Genomic DNA, 16,389 nt, shown 5'->3' on the forward strand with positions numbered 1-16,389 from the left:
AATAAAATTATCACTACCATAGAAAAACTAAATAAACTCGCATTCTTGATGGAAATTACAAATCAAATAGTAATTCAAAGATTTTTGGTTGATCCTACCCCGGACAGAAGAATAAAATTTGCGACGTTGTATAAAATCTCCGTGGAAGATATTCCCGGGTTTAAACTCCCCGGATATAATGTGCCCGAGTTAAAAAAATCGGTTCAGGATCTCATTGATAAATCTTTTAAAGATATTCTTGCCGCGTACACGCGAACAAAACCGCAGCCGGTTATTCTCAAGCACGACAACAGTACATCCGCCGATGGCAGACACATCTCACCCGGGATCGTAAATATCACAGATGTTATTGCGGTCAATCTTGTATGTGACGTCATCGACGGTAGCTACAGCGCATCAGATAATACTACACCCCAACAGGGGTTTATCCTGTACACGTTCACACCAAAAGATCCGCCCGGGTTTCTGATTGTGCAAGAACCAATCAATGTGGTCTATCTACGGTGTCATAATCCGTGGTTGTCAACGATAAATTTCAAACTCGTCGACCAACGGGGGAATTTGTTGGACCTGCGTGGCGAGACTGTCTCCGTGAACTTACTGGTGAAGTCCTAAAATGCTCCCCCCGAGCGTGGAAACTCGAAGAGTTTCTCGTGCTAGCATCGCCAGGTGGTTCGGCATAAGTTATCGTTGGAAACTCAAAGAGTTTCTAGCACGCATTTAAAAAAAAACGGTTGTATATAATGTGTGAATACATCCACGCACGAGTTCATATTCATGATAAGCAAATTCTTCACACGGCAATAAAAACCGCATTTGGAAACTCACACGAACAGTATTTCCCCGTTAAAATAATCGTTGACGTGTACGGCGACGAAGACTTCTTGTTAACTCCGTCACAATTGACGCAGTTACAGCAAAATCATATGATCACAGCTTGGTGTCAACGAGAACAGATCATGAACTATTCTCATTGTTGTATTGATGCACCCGCGCTCGAGCAAATCCTGAAAATGTAAAACATTTCCAAAATTGGAAATGCAAAGCATCGCTCGGGCAAAAAAAAATGTATTATTTTTTTTTACCGTGAAAATGTACAAAGCGTGAGACACTTTCAGTGTGTGAAACTCAAAGAGTTTTCGGAAACTCAAAGAGTTTTTGGCGATGCTAGCATCGCTCACGCACTTATACTTCGTCGACGGAGTCACAAACACTAGTACCCGTAGGCATTTCCGTGTCAGAACTCGAAGAGTTTTCGGAAGTGTTAGCGTTTCCAAGATTCTTTATGTGACCTTGTAGCCGTCGTACCCTGGTGTTGATTAATTTTCGAGTCTCATATTGTTGTGACAATTCAAGCCTGATCTTCTCAACTGCGCCGCACAGTGGAACGAATTCAGATACCTGATCGTCAGTTATCGACGCAAGTGACCCGTAAACGTAATTCTGTATATTTTTAATGAACCTATAACACGCGGCGAGATTGTTCTTGCCGGCGCGCTCATTCAACGATTCAAAATCTGACATAATTGTTTCAGCGTTTAGTAAAATATTAAAACCACGCTGTTGCAATTTTTCGAGTTCAACAATTATGACATTTATGTTTTCGTGATTCATATTATTATATTTTTTATATTTTTAAATTGCATGAGAGTGTTTACGAGTTATCGTCGAGGATAAGCTGTATGTAGGAAAATGAAATATATTGTTTGAGCTTTTTTGAAAATGCTGTTTTGTAGATCCCATTTGCGACTCGTTGTACCGAAGGTTGACAAATACCGAAATATTTGCCAGCTGCGGCCATTGATTGAAATATCATTTCTTGGCCGTCTGTATTTCGAGACTTAACAGCCCGTTTTCCAACTGTTTTACAATGACCTGTGTTACCCAGTAAGCAGTTCTTGCGTTGCGTGACCATCCGAAGATTGTTTATGGCATTATTGGTCGGATTCCCGTCAACGTGGTCAACGACAAGACCCTTAGGGATCAATCCATGGAAACATTCATAGACGAAACGATGACAGAGATAATCTTTTCCTCCAGCATGGAATTTTAGATAACCGGTATTGGATACAACACCGATTGGTTTCCGTCGCTGGCAGTGTCTGACTGTACCATCGTGTGACGCTTCATAATTTGGGATAGTTGGATGTGGAACAAATTCTTGTTCGGGGGCGAATTCTTGATTCATTATACTATAAGCAAATCATTTGTCTAATTCATAATTTGTCTGAAAACTTATTTATGTAATCACGCTCCGAGAGAGTGTTCGAGGCTGGATATTTTTTATCATAATACCGTTTTAGTTCTCGATAGCGTTTTCCCCCACACGCTGAACATAATTGCGTTTTTCCTCGTACTCCAATGCCGCATCTGATACACGGTATCGGTCCTAGACTCCCGCCGCGGACCTGTTGAGCATGTTGTCCACAGTATTCGCCTCTGCAACGTCTGTTACACGGCGCTGATGAATTTAGTTTGATCCACTTGCATGAGAAACTCTTTGAGTTTCCGTTCATTATATATAATATATTTGTCTATTTAAATACTTGTCTTAATTATAATAATGAGTTTTGAAAGACTATCCAGAATAAAACCCGCAGGTTCTCGATTCGATCTTGACTGGTTAACCACTGATCGTCGACGAAGAGAGTTAGCAACGGTAATTGGTGTTATCAAGGATGCCAAAGAAGAGTTTCGTCGTGATGGTGCCGCACACACGTGGTCTTCGTATAAAATTATCCCCGGCGATGCTAGCATCGCTCATCGAAGAGTTTCCCGTGAAAACTCCTTGAGTTTCATCATTGATGGTACCATCAACGATACAATCGCGCGTAATATAATTGAGTATCTCGACGCGAGAAGATATTTCGTGCAGATAAAATTTATTGTTGGAGTCGACGACGAGGGAACCCGAAAGTGGATTATCAGAGACAAACTAGACCCTGTTCTTGATCCGCGCGGAAAAACCATTTTGTTGAGCAAAGACTCAAACCCGGGAGTACTTGTTGGGATTGATAAACCGTATTATGCCAGAGCGTATCCTGTGACCGCGGTCGTTTATGGAATTTATCCGATAAAGAAACCAAGTGTCGATAAACTCGCCCCGATGAGGGTGTCGCCGTTGACAGAGTCAAGGATAAATTGTGTAGCTGAGCGAGTAATGGAACATTTTAAAAATGCACCACGTGGAAATGGTCTAACCGAGATCAGAAAAAATAAAATAACAGAATGGGCTAAACGAGTAGCGAATACAGGAGCGTCAATAAATGATGTTGCCGCGTTGGAACGCTCGCTGAGATTTCCTATAACGGTTTCATCGTTAACCGGTACGGTATTGTACGAGTCAAAATATAATCGCAATGGAGCTTCAATAAATATTATCGATCATAACAGTCACGCTTGGACTGACCAGGTTAGGATATTTCCGCGAGACCGTGTTGTGAAGTATTACTCGGGAAATATGTTTGATTGTATTCATCGGATAAGTAAAACCGATCCAGTGTCGGTGTGGTTATTCTCGAGCGAAGATGGAGAATATAATCAGTTTGTGAGACCCGACGGGGAAATATACAGAACGGCGGCGTTACAGCACGAAATGAAAAAACTCGCAGAAAAATATCATGCGACGGACACTGATACGTTACTGCGACACTGTTTTACTGTCCCGGGTGTTGCCGCGCATGTAGCCCGGGAACGAAATTCATGGAGACCAACTCCGAAAAGTTTTCTTGCGGATATCCAACAGAGCTGTGTTGAATACGGACACGGCGGTTTGTGGAATACTCGATATGATCACCGCGGTATGATATCCGTGGACATGACGGCGTGTTATCCAGGAAGTTTCCTTGGGCGTGGAGAATGCAGCGAATATTTTAAACGGTTTGGCCACGTTACAAACTCGATGACAAGAGTTGCTGTAAACGGACCATTGCCTGATTTTGACCTGACGGGATTTGCTTGTGTGTCGTCGTTTAAATTCGCTAAGGATTTACATGTTGTGTGTTATGTTTGGTTTGGCAGACATTTCGTTGAGAAGCGATGGGCACCGATAGTGTTATTGCGATACATGCTTGACAGTCGAATACTGTTGTCGCTGACGGTCAGCGAAGCGATTATATGTTATTGTCGTCAAACCGAAGTTTGGTTGCCAACTCCGGTTACGTCACAAGAAGTCATCGAAGATTGGTCACGAGAATATCCAGAAACTTCTATCGACGATATTATCAAAAATGATGCAAGCACAGCAAAAGATCTAGGACGAAGAATAATAGGGAAATTCACTCAAGGTGGAGCGTATGATCATAAACAACATCACAGTCGATTAATCATGGACAAGGCTGAATTGGATCTTGTTGTCGCTGATGCAGCCACGAACAACATGTTCTGTAACCGCGAAGATGTGTTTCTGTCAAACGGGGAAAAACTAGGGACTGTTTTTAGTTATATCGACGGAGAATCATCTCAGTACACACATTTGAGATCTTCGATGCTAGCTTATGTATCCATAAATTTGTTGTCGATGATTAATAGATTCCCTGTTGTCGCAGTGAGAGTTGCAACGGATTCATTTTATATTGATAAAAAACACTCAGCGCTGTTGGATAATGTTATATCGGATGATCCATCGTGGGGCTCGTGGAGAATAAAGAATGAAATGTTACAAGGATATTGTGAATCAGCTGACGTTGAAATCAAGGATGAGTATCGCAGCGCAGAAATGTCTTCGTCGGGGACAACTTCGTTGCTGCCGCCGGTGCACGATCCTGTTACAAGACACAAAACAGTTTATCTGAACGGCCCTGGTGGTTCTGGTAAGACAACTCGGGCGATTGAATTATTTCGCGGTTCTGACTTGGTCGTGCTGACTCCCACACACAGACTTGCCAGGGAGATGAGACAACGGGATGTTAACGCGTGCACGTATCACAGTTTTTTCAAATACAGCGGCGGCACGTGGACACCTGAACGAATGGGTACGAAATATATTCCCGAGAAAATAATCTGGGATGAGATAGACACTGTGCCGTTAGATATATTAAAACAGTTTCTGGATTGGTTGCTAAAGAAAAATACCGCAGTGGTGATGTGCGGCGATCATGGTCAACCACCCCCATTTACAGGTGAATCTCCACACACGTGGCTGAAAACTTTTGTAGATTATTATGAGGAAATAACTAACGATGTTAGATCACTCGATGAAACGCTGAAAGAGTTTAAGGCGTTGATCAGGCTACAAACCAATAAAGTCCAGTGTGAGATAATGCGTGAAATAATTCCAGAAACTTCGCTGAGCGACTTTTGGGAAACGTGGAAACCAGGTGATTTAATTGTGGCAAGTAGAAAGATAGTCAGGGACACACTTCAGCAGCGGTTATTTCAGTTACATCAGAAGAAATTTCCCATGCTGGCAGTGCCGTTGTGTTATAGACCAGCTGATACGCGATTGCAGAATATTGACGTTGATATTCCAGGGCGCCTGACTGCGTCGGGGGTGGAGAAACAGAATTTAGTATTGAATGATATTGTCACAGTTGATGTTGATGCTGTCGAACAGGCACTGAAAATGAGCAAATCCCCGTGGACGCTAGGATACGCTATGACCATCCACAGTTCGCAGGGACTAACTATTTCAGATACAACAGTTTGGATTGTTGATGATCGCATCGAGTGGTCAAATTTAGTTTATTTAGCCGTGTCAAGAGTAAGAAGGATAGCTCAGTTACAAAGAATTGTATTAGATGATGTTATCAACGACAGCATCAACAGATCAATCGCTGATGATACAATAAGAAAGAAATTAGCCGGTTACAAACAGAGCGACAAAAAAAATGGTAGAGAGTTTGATCTCGACGAAACACTCATTATACAATTACAACAACAGCAGAATAATCACTGTGCGAGTTGTAATTGTTTATTGCTGTGGCAGTATTCGAAAAACGACCCAAGACAATTTACCGTAGATAGAATAGATAGCAGTCGTGGTCATACACGTGAAAATGTGATGTTGACCTGTCTTGAGTGTAACCGACGCAGAGGTGTTGCTGCAGTTATTTAAAATGATTGAATCACTTTAGTGCGGATCACTTTAGTGCGAATCACTTTAGTGATCGGGGTGGTAATTGTGTATCCGTGGGAATCACCTGAAGTTGCTCGCGTGTGAATCCACGCTGAGGAGCAGTTGAATCTAATCTGTAGATTGCGTTTCTCCCAGTTGATCTTGTTATGCTGGATATCTTATGTGTAGTAACACTCCATGTGGGATCGGTTGCTCTTTTTTTTCCTCCTTCTAGTTCGCCTGGTTCGTATAAATACCTAACGGTGACATTACCCAGCAGTGGGGACGCTAGCGTCCCTGGCTGCGTTGAAACATGTCCGCGTTCACTGACGCGGGGTATATATTTTTTTGTGATTGCATTTACAGGTCTCATGTTTGTTGTTCTGGTAATTTCATTATTCAGCGCGGCTATCACGTTTGGCAGTCTTGCAACCCATTCACGAGATCTCGTATCGTAAATGAATTCCCTCGCGTACTGGTATCCGAATAATCTCTCAGCGAGTGTTCTATTAAATCGCTCAACAATTGCCTGATCCCGATGAATTTCAGTATGCCCTCGTCGTATGGTAACGTTATGCTGCTTTGTCAGTGATGACACCGCGCCCTGAAATTCCTTGCCAGGATCAACTTGTAATAATCGTGGCCAGTTTAGAGGTCCTCGTTGATAAATTCGTTTAAACGCAGAGGCGACTTCGGACGCTGTTTTAGTCGCTAACGGTTCTGCTTCTTTGTATCTACTAGCAACATCAACTACTGTTAGCGCGTATTTGTATGTTTTTCTACGGACAGTATCATGAGGCAGGAATAGTATGTCAGCCTGATGAACTTCATTGGGCACACTAACATCAAAATGTGCAAAATTGATTTGTCGAGGTGGTGGTAGGTAGATTTGCCATATTGCTTGTTTTGATAGCCAATTTTTGGCAACCTTGCGTGTTACTTTTGCTGCGCTGGCGAGTTTATTAATTGCTGAGTTACCTCTCCAGTATCCGGCCGGGGAATAATAAATCGCTTCCATTTTTATTTAATTATCCAGCGCCTAATACTAATTTAGATTTCATCGCTGATCTTACTAACCAATTAGCGAGTGACTCCTTAAATGATTTATTTTTTATGGAGCTTAGTGCATGAATTAATTTCACATCCGCGATATGCCTGTCTTGTAGATCTTTACTTCGATAAGCAACATCATGTATGTGACACGCTGCGTCGATAGCGTTTATCGGATACTCTCCCGGTTTTGGTTTAGACTGTTCATCAAGTCTGATATCTAGTCGGGTCCCTGGACCGCAGTAATTGTATCCCGGAAGATGTTTTTCTCCGGGATATTTAGCCCAAGGGGTACCTGGAAGTCGTCCGAGGGTTGCTGCAATGTCACCTCCGCTGACTTTGTCAGGCTTTTTTTTTGAAATCTAAATTTTTTTGTGCCACATCGCACACACGTACCAGAGAGTGCTTGTCTGTTATTTTTTGTTGTAATGGTTGTTATGTCGTTTGTAGGGGTTCGTGCCTTACACTTTACACAATATAAATCCATAATTATTATTCCTTATATACAAATGGAGATCACTGATTTTTCTGCGACGCGAAGGAAAGAACCAGTCAAGCATAATTCCGTGCTACCAAATTCTATCAGAATGATCATCATAGGACCGTCAGGATCAGGTAAAACGCAACTGCTACTGAACATGATAATGAAGTGGATGAAATGGGACAAACTATACTTGATAGCTCCGTCTGTGGATGATCAACGTTGTTATGATGTTATAAAAGATTTTAATGAGAGTGCAAAAGCGCTGAGTGAAGACGGCGAGGATGTTGTTGAATTTATAACTGATATTGAAGAAGCTCCCTCCGTGGAAGACCTTAACGGGGAAATAAATAACCTAGTAGTGTATGATGATGTGATGCTGGACAAGCAAAAAAATCCTGCAAGAATATTTTCACGAGGTCGTCATAAAAACACTGATGTGATTTATGTTACTCAGCGTTATACACAAATACCAAAAGTAATCAGGGATAACTGTAATCTTCTTGCGGTGTTTAATGGAGTTGATGTTCACACGCTGAGAAATATTCATCAAACCTGGTGTAGCGGCGATATGGATATTAATAAGTTTAAGAATTTCTTTAGTCGCGCTCAAAGAACCCCGCACGGATTTGTGACAATAAATTTACACGATCCCAGAACAAGATACCGTATCGGACTTGATACACTGTATGGTTAACATGAAAATGTTTCCTTGGAAATCTTCGTCTTCCCACAGCAGCAGGGAGGGTGCAAACTACACCTGATTTTTCGATGATACCTCACCGTGGAAATTATGTCGGATACGAGTCGGATTTATTGAAGTAACTCGCGTTATATCAGCGGAAATACAAAGCATTTTCAAGGACATTTTTTTTTTGTCTCGTTTTCTGAATAAAAGTGTTATTTCATGGAAATAACGCTTCTATCGGGAATAGTTTCAGTGGATGGGGTGTCTCGGAAAAGTAGCTTGTAGGATTCGCCCTCCCTGCTGCTTAAAGGGAGCAGTTATGACACATGTGACTGGTGTGTGAGGCTTTTGTTCACTTGGGTGTGGGTTCATGGCGCAGCTCTGTGTAAGACATTCTATTCTAGTTACTGCTGCACAATTAAACCATTTTTCTTCTGTTGTGCAGTTAAACACCAAAACATTTTTTTTAAAAATCACTTTGAAAAAAAAATAACTCTGTACTCATGGAGGTCCTGTGACTATGGACTATGTTCTAGGTTTTCGATATTACCTTTTCTGTCTTGATCTTTGTTATATACACTGTTAGTCTTTTTATGAGAGCTTAACTCCCTTAGCACTATACAGTCAGGATCATGCAGATGTGCTGTTAAACCCCATACAGGGGCCCCGAGTGGCCGAGTGGTCTAAAGCGCTCTCTGTTACAGATCACTGCCATCTCACCTCTGTCTGCATGGGTTCGAGTCTCGGATTCAGCCAGTGTGAGTATGTGAGAAAGCTTGCCAGTAGCTTCTCGTGGGTCGGTGGTTCTTTTCGGGGTTTTCCAGGGTTCTTCCTGCACCATTAATACTGGCCACCATGCATAGCCTATCGTGTGCTGAAAAATGACGTTAAGCCCCACAACAACAACAACAAACCCCATACATTATATTGAAATAATGAAAGTTTTGTATATTCTTTGGTTTTGTTTAAACTTATTCTACTGCCAAAGATAAACTTTAACCAAATTGAGCAATGAAGGTCCTAACAACTTTCTCTCACTAATTAATGAAGATGGACCCGATTGTCCGTGCATTTTTCTAGTCCCTCTTTATATACTGTACAAGTAGAATTTGGTACAGAAAGGTTCAAATTAATGAGTGCATGGGAGATGGTTTGTGTATATCAGAGACCCTTTAATTGGCTGAAAATAGATATGATTTTTATTCTGTATAATACACACCAGAGTGATAAGCTATTATGCATATTGTATTCATTATTTCCTGCTGAACCCCCCATGGTACCACCCAGGGGTGATACACCTGATAAATTGTCCATTCTTTACTCTTTGCATTATGCTAGTCCTCAGAGTCTTATCTCATTGTCGTCATTGAGTCCAATTTACACTATCAGTTCTAATATCATCCCATGACTTCATCAGGTTTTAATATCCTACCTTGAAACAGAATACAAATCAAATACCTGCTTTGTAACTGTGCTGAAAGATAACAAATTATTCAGCAGTAATTGTCTATAAAGGTGTAGCCTTGTTTCAGCCAGCTATAGAAACAGCAATCTAAGATGGCATGTTTACATACCACCAGCTAATTATGACACTGGCAATGATCGGCTGTGAATCTAGGCAAAGGATCAATTTACTTTTAATTTATACATGGTGTTATCAAGACTTTTTTCTAATCAGTTTCTTTTGTTTTCTTGAGCTGAAAACATTGACAGGGATTTAAGTTACTTTTGTGGGTATTTAATTTTTGTGGTTTTGCAAGAAATGCGATTTTCGTTGGTATGAAAAATTTGGGTTGTTAAATGAATCTTTTTGTTTCCACAGGGGATTAATATTGATTACATTTTTAGTTTGTGACTTTAGCAGCCACGGAATAGCAAAAACTGATTCACCACAAAGAATACTGAATTCACTGTATTTGACAATCTTTTCACCAAAATAAAGAGTAAAAATTAAGTTAATTACTGTTCTTTTTTATTTGGACTTAAACTGTTGACACATGATCCTATCACTTCATAAAATTGACCATATGTTTTCATATGTCCTCTTTACATCACACACACTACATGTCATCTTTACCACAAGGTTACCACATTATGTCCTCTTTACTACAAGGTTACCACACTATGTCCTTTTTACCACAAGGTTACCAAGCTATATGACCTCTTTATCACAAGTTTACCACATTAATGTGATCTTTACCACAAAATAACCACACTACATGTCCTCTTTACCACAAGATCACCACACTACATGTCCTCTTTACCACAAGATCACCACACTACATGTCCTCTTTACCGCAAGGTTACCACATTAATGTGATCTTTACCACAAAATAACCACACTACATGTCCTCTTTACCACAAGATCACCACACTACATGTCCTCTTTACCACAAGATCACCACACTACATGTCCTCTTTACCACAAGATCACCACACTACATGTCCTCTTTACCGCAAGGTTACCACATTAATGTGATCTTTACCACAAAATAACCACACTACATGTCCTCTTTACCACAAGATCACCACACTACATGTCCTCTTTACCACAAGATCACACTACATGTCCTCTTTACCACAAGATCACCACACTACATATCCTCTTTACGGCAAGGTTACCACATTAATGTGATCTTTACCACAAAATAACCACACTACATGTCCTCTTTACCACAAGATCATCACACTACATGTCCTCTTTACCGCAAGGTTATCACATTAATGTGATCTTTACCGCAAGATAACCACACTGTCCTTACTGCAAGGTTACAACACATGTCGTCTTTACCACAAGATAACCACACTATGTCCTGTGTACCACAAGGTTACCATACTAAATTTAGGTTACCCCCCACAGCTGCAAGGTTTTAGCGGACTTTGTTTCGCTAATGGTGTGGGACAGATTTTTTAGGTTCTTTCAGTAATATGTGCCTTTAGAATGGCTTGTAAAAATATCAGCAGTGTATATATGTGTCTACTCCTCCACAATGAACTGGCCCAGGTAAGTGTCAAGTGATAAAACATGCATGAAAAATATTGATAGTGTAATTACATACATGTATATTAATGAAACGATACAAAATGAAGGTATATTTTTAAATTGTTTTAAATCAAATTCATTCACGTCTCAATAAATCTGTCAAAATGTGATTTCCCATAACCTTTACAAAAGCTGAAAGAAGTTTCGTAATCTTTTTCAAAAACTGTATGTGGCCAGCATGTTGCAGATATACACAGTGTCTTTGTCACAGTGAATCTTCCAAAGGTTTAAAGTGTGAGAAAAACTATTACGGTAATTAATTTAATATTTAATTTATTAATTTATTTTTTAATTTGGCAGGATTTGCTAGCATATGTGGTATTGAATAGTCTCCAAGGCTTTGTATGTGTACATCAATTTGTTAAGGTATTAGACAGTTTCTATATGATATACCTAGATACATCTAGTATACACTACGAAAGGATAGTATTGTAGTAATAGAAGATGATACATGTTTCTTGACCTCTACTCTAATATAAAGGTCAGAGTATTTGGATCTTGAATTGTTAAGACATCTGCCCTAACATAGGGGTAATATGTAGTAAAGTTAGAATAAATTAACACCACCTAATTTGCTGGGTGCGATATTGCTGGTTCGTCTCCAATTCATACAAACAACAATATAGCAGTCTAGGATGTAAACTACCATAAAGTTCCAGATTTGAGTTTATTCAATGGTGTCTTCAGACACATTCAACACTTCAGGATATTAAAATTGTCAGTGTCATAGATGGCTGGATTTTGTATAGGTTACAGGTAACACATGTATTTTTTGCTTCTTTTGTTTCAGGTTCAATATTCAGTTCTAGCACTTTGCATGGTTATTTATTAAAACTTGCACAGTGAAAGTAAAAAATAAATCAAGTTACAAACAAAATCCCCAAACTGTCACTTGGAAATTTTTATTCTAAACGATGTGAATTTATGTACTGAATACTTATTAACATGTTTCTTCTTCATAAAATGTGTTGTATGCATTAAGTATTTAACACATTAACCCCTGAAGCTTTTTGTCATTTTCGCCTGAAAATCGAGTAGAAAACACATTTTGAAAGCTATTTCTGAATAGACTCGAAAACACCAAATCCCCAGTCATCTTTCAATAACACACTGCCTATTTGTGTTAGAAACATCAATTTTCATTGGCTATTTGACTCATGCATGAGCAGAAGGGTAAAAGTTGGATTTTTTTTATTTTATTATTTTTTTGGCTAAACGGAGCCATTATTTTTTTATGGAGACCACTCTTTATTCCAAATGCCCATCTTATCCTACTTTTTGCAAAGGCTCATCTGTCTGTTTGCAGTTCATACCGGTTTGCCCTAGATCTGAGACCAAAAAGTCTAAAATCCAGACACAAAATCGGATTCCGACTACAGGCGAAAGTCAGGTCTAAAAAATTAGGTTTTTTATCTGTATTTTGTTGTGCAACTGGATATTCCAGATTATTTGGTATCATTGTAGAGCTACATCTGTCTACCTTTCTATAATACCACCCTCTTTAGTGTATCGTGCATGACCATGACATGACGCTACAGAGCTCGGCAGTAGGCTACTACCTCCTGCCCCATTAAGTCGTCGCCAGGGGTTAATGTGTTAATGCTAACCCGAATTTCAACAACAAAAATCAAACTCTGCACTCAGTCCATCATGTTCACACTTGCAATGGTCATTAGTCAGCACTATTGCATGCTTTTCTTTCTTTTTTTAAATTTCTGAGTGTATTCCAGTTATGTCTGGAAAAAGTGAAAGATATTTTTTTATTTAGGATAAATTTACATATTTGAACCACAACATTATCCAGTGATCATTAATTTTACAAAGGACAAGTGATCAGCTAAAGAGTGTATTTGCTGCCATTGAATTTGGGAAACTATTTCCACACTGTAATTCACATCTTTTCATATATTTTTGTTCAAATATCGATCAATATTTCCCCCCAAGATGTGAATTGATAAAAATGTAGAAATCTTTCTTTGAAAACAGACTCTTTGTTGAGTGATATGTTTATGGATTTAAAATTAGAATGTTTAAGTATTTAGTTTAGAAATTCAAGTCATTTTTTTAAAAAGCCATTCATGCTATCATTATACATCGCTTTCAGTGTAATGCGTCCTGTATTTGTGTAAATTTACAGATCACTTGATAATCTTCTGATGACAAATCAGTTTTTTCAAGTAGATTATATCAGCTTTCAGTAAACTCAAAATTTATAATTGTACCATTTGAAATGCGAAAATGACAAAATACAGTGTTTGCTGTCATTGTGACCATGAAAGATCACTTCTGTCATTGTCACCATCAAAGATAACTTCAAGATGAAAACCTGAAAGGGAACATACAGTGTGCAAAACAGGATTTTGAAAGAAACATCAAAGTTATTATTAGGTTTACAAGTTTGTTTAAATGATGTTATTGAGATGTGTTCAAGCCTATACAAGTCAGATACTGTGGCATGCATGAATTAAAACAAATGTAGATGCAACACCGGGGTTCCAAAGAACACTTATCATGGAAGTCAACACAAACAGAAATTGTCAGACAATTTATTACTTGCAAAATTGGCTTTTGACAAGGAAGAGCATCAAATTTACATATACAATGACTACAGTAATCCTACACTTTAGCACTTTTCAGTGGAGTAAAAGAGGGTGTTATTACATAATGTAATGCAATCTATGACCATCTTCACCATAAAGGGACAGTGTTATACTGCGTAACCTTATGATGATGAGTGATACATTATATGTAGTATCACCTTTACATAATGTACCTGTCTATTTAAAGGGACAGTGTTATACTGAGGACCTTATAATGATGAGTGATACATTATATGTAGTATTACCTTTACATAATGTACCTGTCTATTTAAAGGGACAGTGTTATACTGAGGACCTTATAATGATGAGTGATACATTATATGTAGTATTACCTTTTACATAATGTACCTGTCTATTTAAAGGGACAGTGTTATCCTGGACCTTAGAATGATGAGTGATACATTATATGTAGTATTACCTTTACATAATGTACCTGTCTATTTAAAGGGACAGCGTTATACTGAGGACCTTATAATAATGAGTGATAGATTAAATGTAATATTATCATTAATGTACCCATTTAAAGAGACAGTGTTATAGTGAGTGACCTTATAATGATAATGAGTGATACATTATATGTGGTATAATAGTTTGACCTTATAATGATAATGATAATGAGTGATTCATTGTATGTTGTATTATCATTAATATACCTGTCTGTTTAAAGGGACAGTGTTATACTGAGTGACCTTATAGTGATGAGTGATATATTATATGTAGTATTATCATTAATGTACCCATTTAAAGGGACAGTGTTATAGTGAGTGACCTTATAATGATAATGAGTGATACATTATATGTGGTATAATAGTTTGACCTTATAATGATAATGAGTGATTCATTATATGTTGTATTATCATTAATATACCTGTCTGTTTAAAGGGACAGTGTTATACTGAGTGACCTTATAGTGATGAGTGTTATATGTAGTATTATCTTTAATGTACCTGTCTGTTTAAAGGGACAGTGTTATACTGAATGACCTTATAATGATAATGAGTGATACTTTATATGTGGTATAATTGGTGTATGATGTGTGTGCGATTAGGATTTTTAATGTAGCTTTAAAAAAATTTCAGTCATATTGCTACTGTGTCTGCAGTGTGTCAGTTTATATTGATGTCTAGCACTGGGAATCATGCTGCAGACATGTAGCATGATGTCCCACCCATTCAAATTATCCTGACATCAGGCCAACCCGTCCTACCACTAACCTCTTAATGCTGAGCACCTAGCAAGGAAGCTGTTAGTACTATTTTTGTAAGTCTTTGGTATGACTTGGCTGGGGTTTGAACCCACGACCTCCCGCTTCTGTGGTATAATGGTATTACCATTACATAATGTACCTGTCTGTTTAAAGAGTCAGTGTTATGCTGAGAGATCTTATAATGACGATGAAAGATACATTATATGTATGATCTTGCAACACTTTCATGTTGTTTTAAGTGTGCTGTTATCTTTAGGACTTTATTCACTGTATTCAACTTGGAATTTGTAGAAATATTTTCACCGATCACAAAGACAGCAAAAATACTGCAAGCTGGTCCAGAGTATAGTCCATGTTAGGTACCTATTCATTATACCAATGCAAATTATTTTTAGTGAAATCTGTTATTTTGGATAATAAACTATTAAATTCTGTTATTCATAAGAGGACATGTTCTTTTAGAAAAGTATTTTTTTAAATCAGGAAAAGTAGACTAATAATTTTTCAGAGACTTTGGAAGATCAAAAGATCATTTATACAAAAAATTTTAATGATACAGTTAAGGACAAATGTTTTAATGATTTTTTAAAGTTAACATTTTAAGAACTTTTTTTTTTTTTTAAATTTTCTAGAGGATTTTAAATGGGAAGGAGTAAAATATGTTTAAAGTCAACCATTTGGGGATGTAAATCATTTATCTCCTATTTATTTACTGTGAAATGTATACATAAACTTGTAGTAATTACCTTCTTCATCCATTCTATATCTATCTACTTTTTTGTAATACCGCCCACTTTGGTGTATCTTAAATGACCTTGATGCTGCAGAGCTCCGAAATAGGGTACAGCCTCATCACGCCTACAGGCAGGATTGGGGCTGAATGAGTTAACCAAGTTTATGGAAATTTCTTAGAAATTGTCAAAGAATGTCTATTTTTGTAATTTATGTGCAATACTGATGCACAAATGATGAAATAGATAAGTAATATTCAGATTTGGTGATGTCACCAAAATTCTCCCAATAAGTCTGATGCTTTTCCTATTGAATTTATTTTTAATGTGGAATTTACAATTCTTGAGCGTGATATAAATTTATCACCTCTCTTTGCAGTGGTACAGGAGCAAAAAATGAACTTGCTCTTTACTAAGGTAATTTTGTACTTATCTTAGAGAAGGAAATGTAGACTTTGTCCAGCTGAAAGGGAGAAAACTGTTAAGAAACTGTTCCTAAGAACTGTAACTCTTGTAATTGGCAGAAATACCTTT

At 38.2% G+C, this 16,389-nt stretch overlaps 1 protein-coding gene across 1 annotated transcript in view; it reads left to right on the top strand.

Moving 5' to 3' along the window:
- Positions 1-16,389, top strand: part of LOC149777752 (U3 small nucleolar ribonucleoprotein IMP3-like) — a 73,838-nt gene that overhangs the window by 50,186 nt on the left and 7,263 nt on the right. The gene's annotated exons all lie outside the window — the stretch shown is intronic.

Source organism: Sinohyriopsis cumingii, chromosome 17, assembly GCF_028554795.1.
Source record: "Sinohyriopsis cumingii isolate HCF-2022 chromosome 17, ASM2855479v2, whole genome shotgun sequence".
In the NCBI taxonomy this organism is placed as follows: Eukaryota; Metazoa; Mollusca; class Bivalvia; order Unionida; family Unionidae; genus Sinohyriopsis; species Sinohyriopsis cumingii.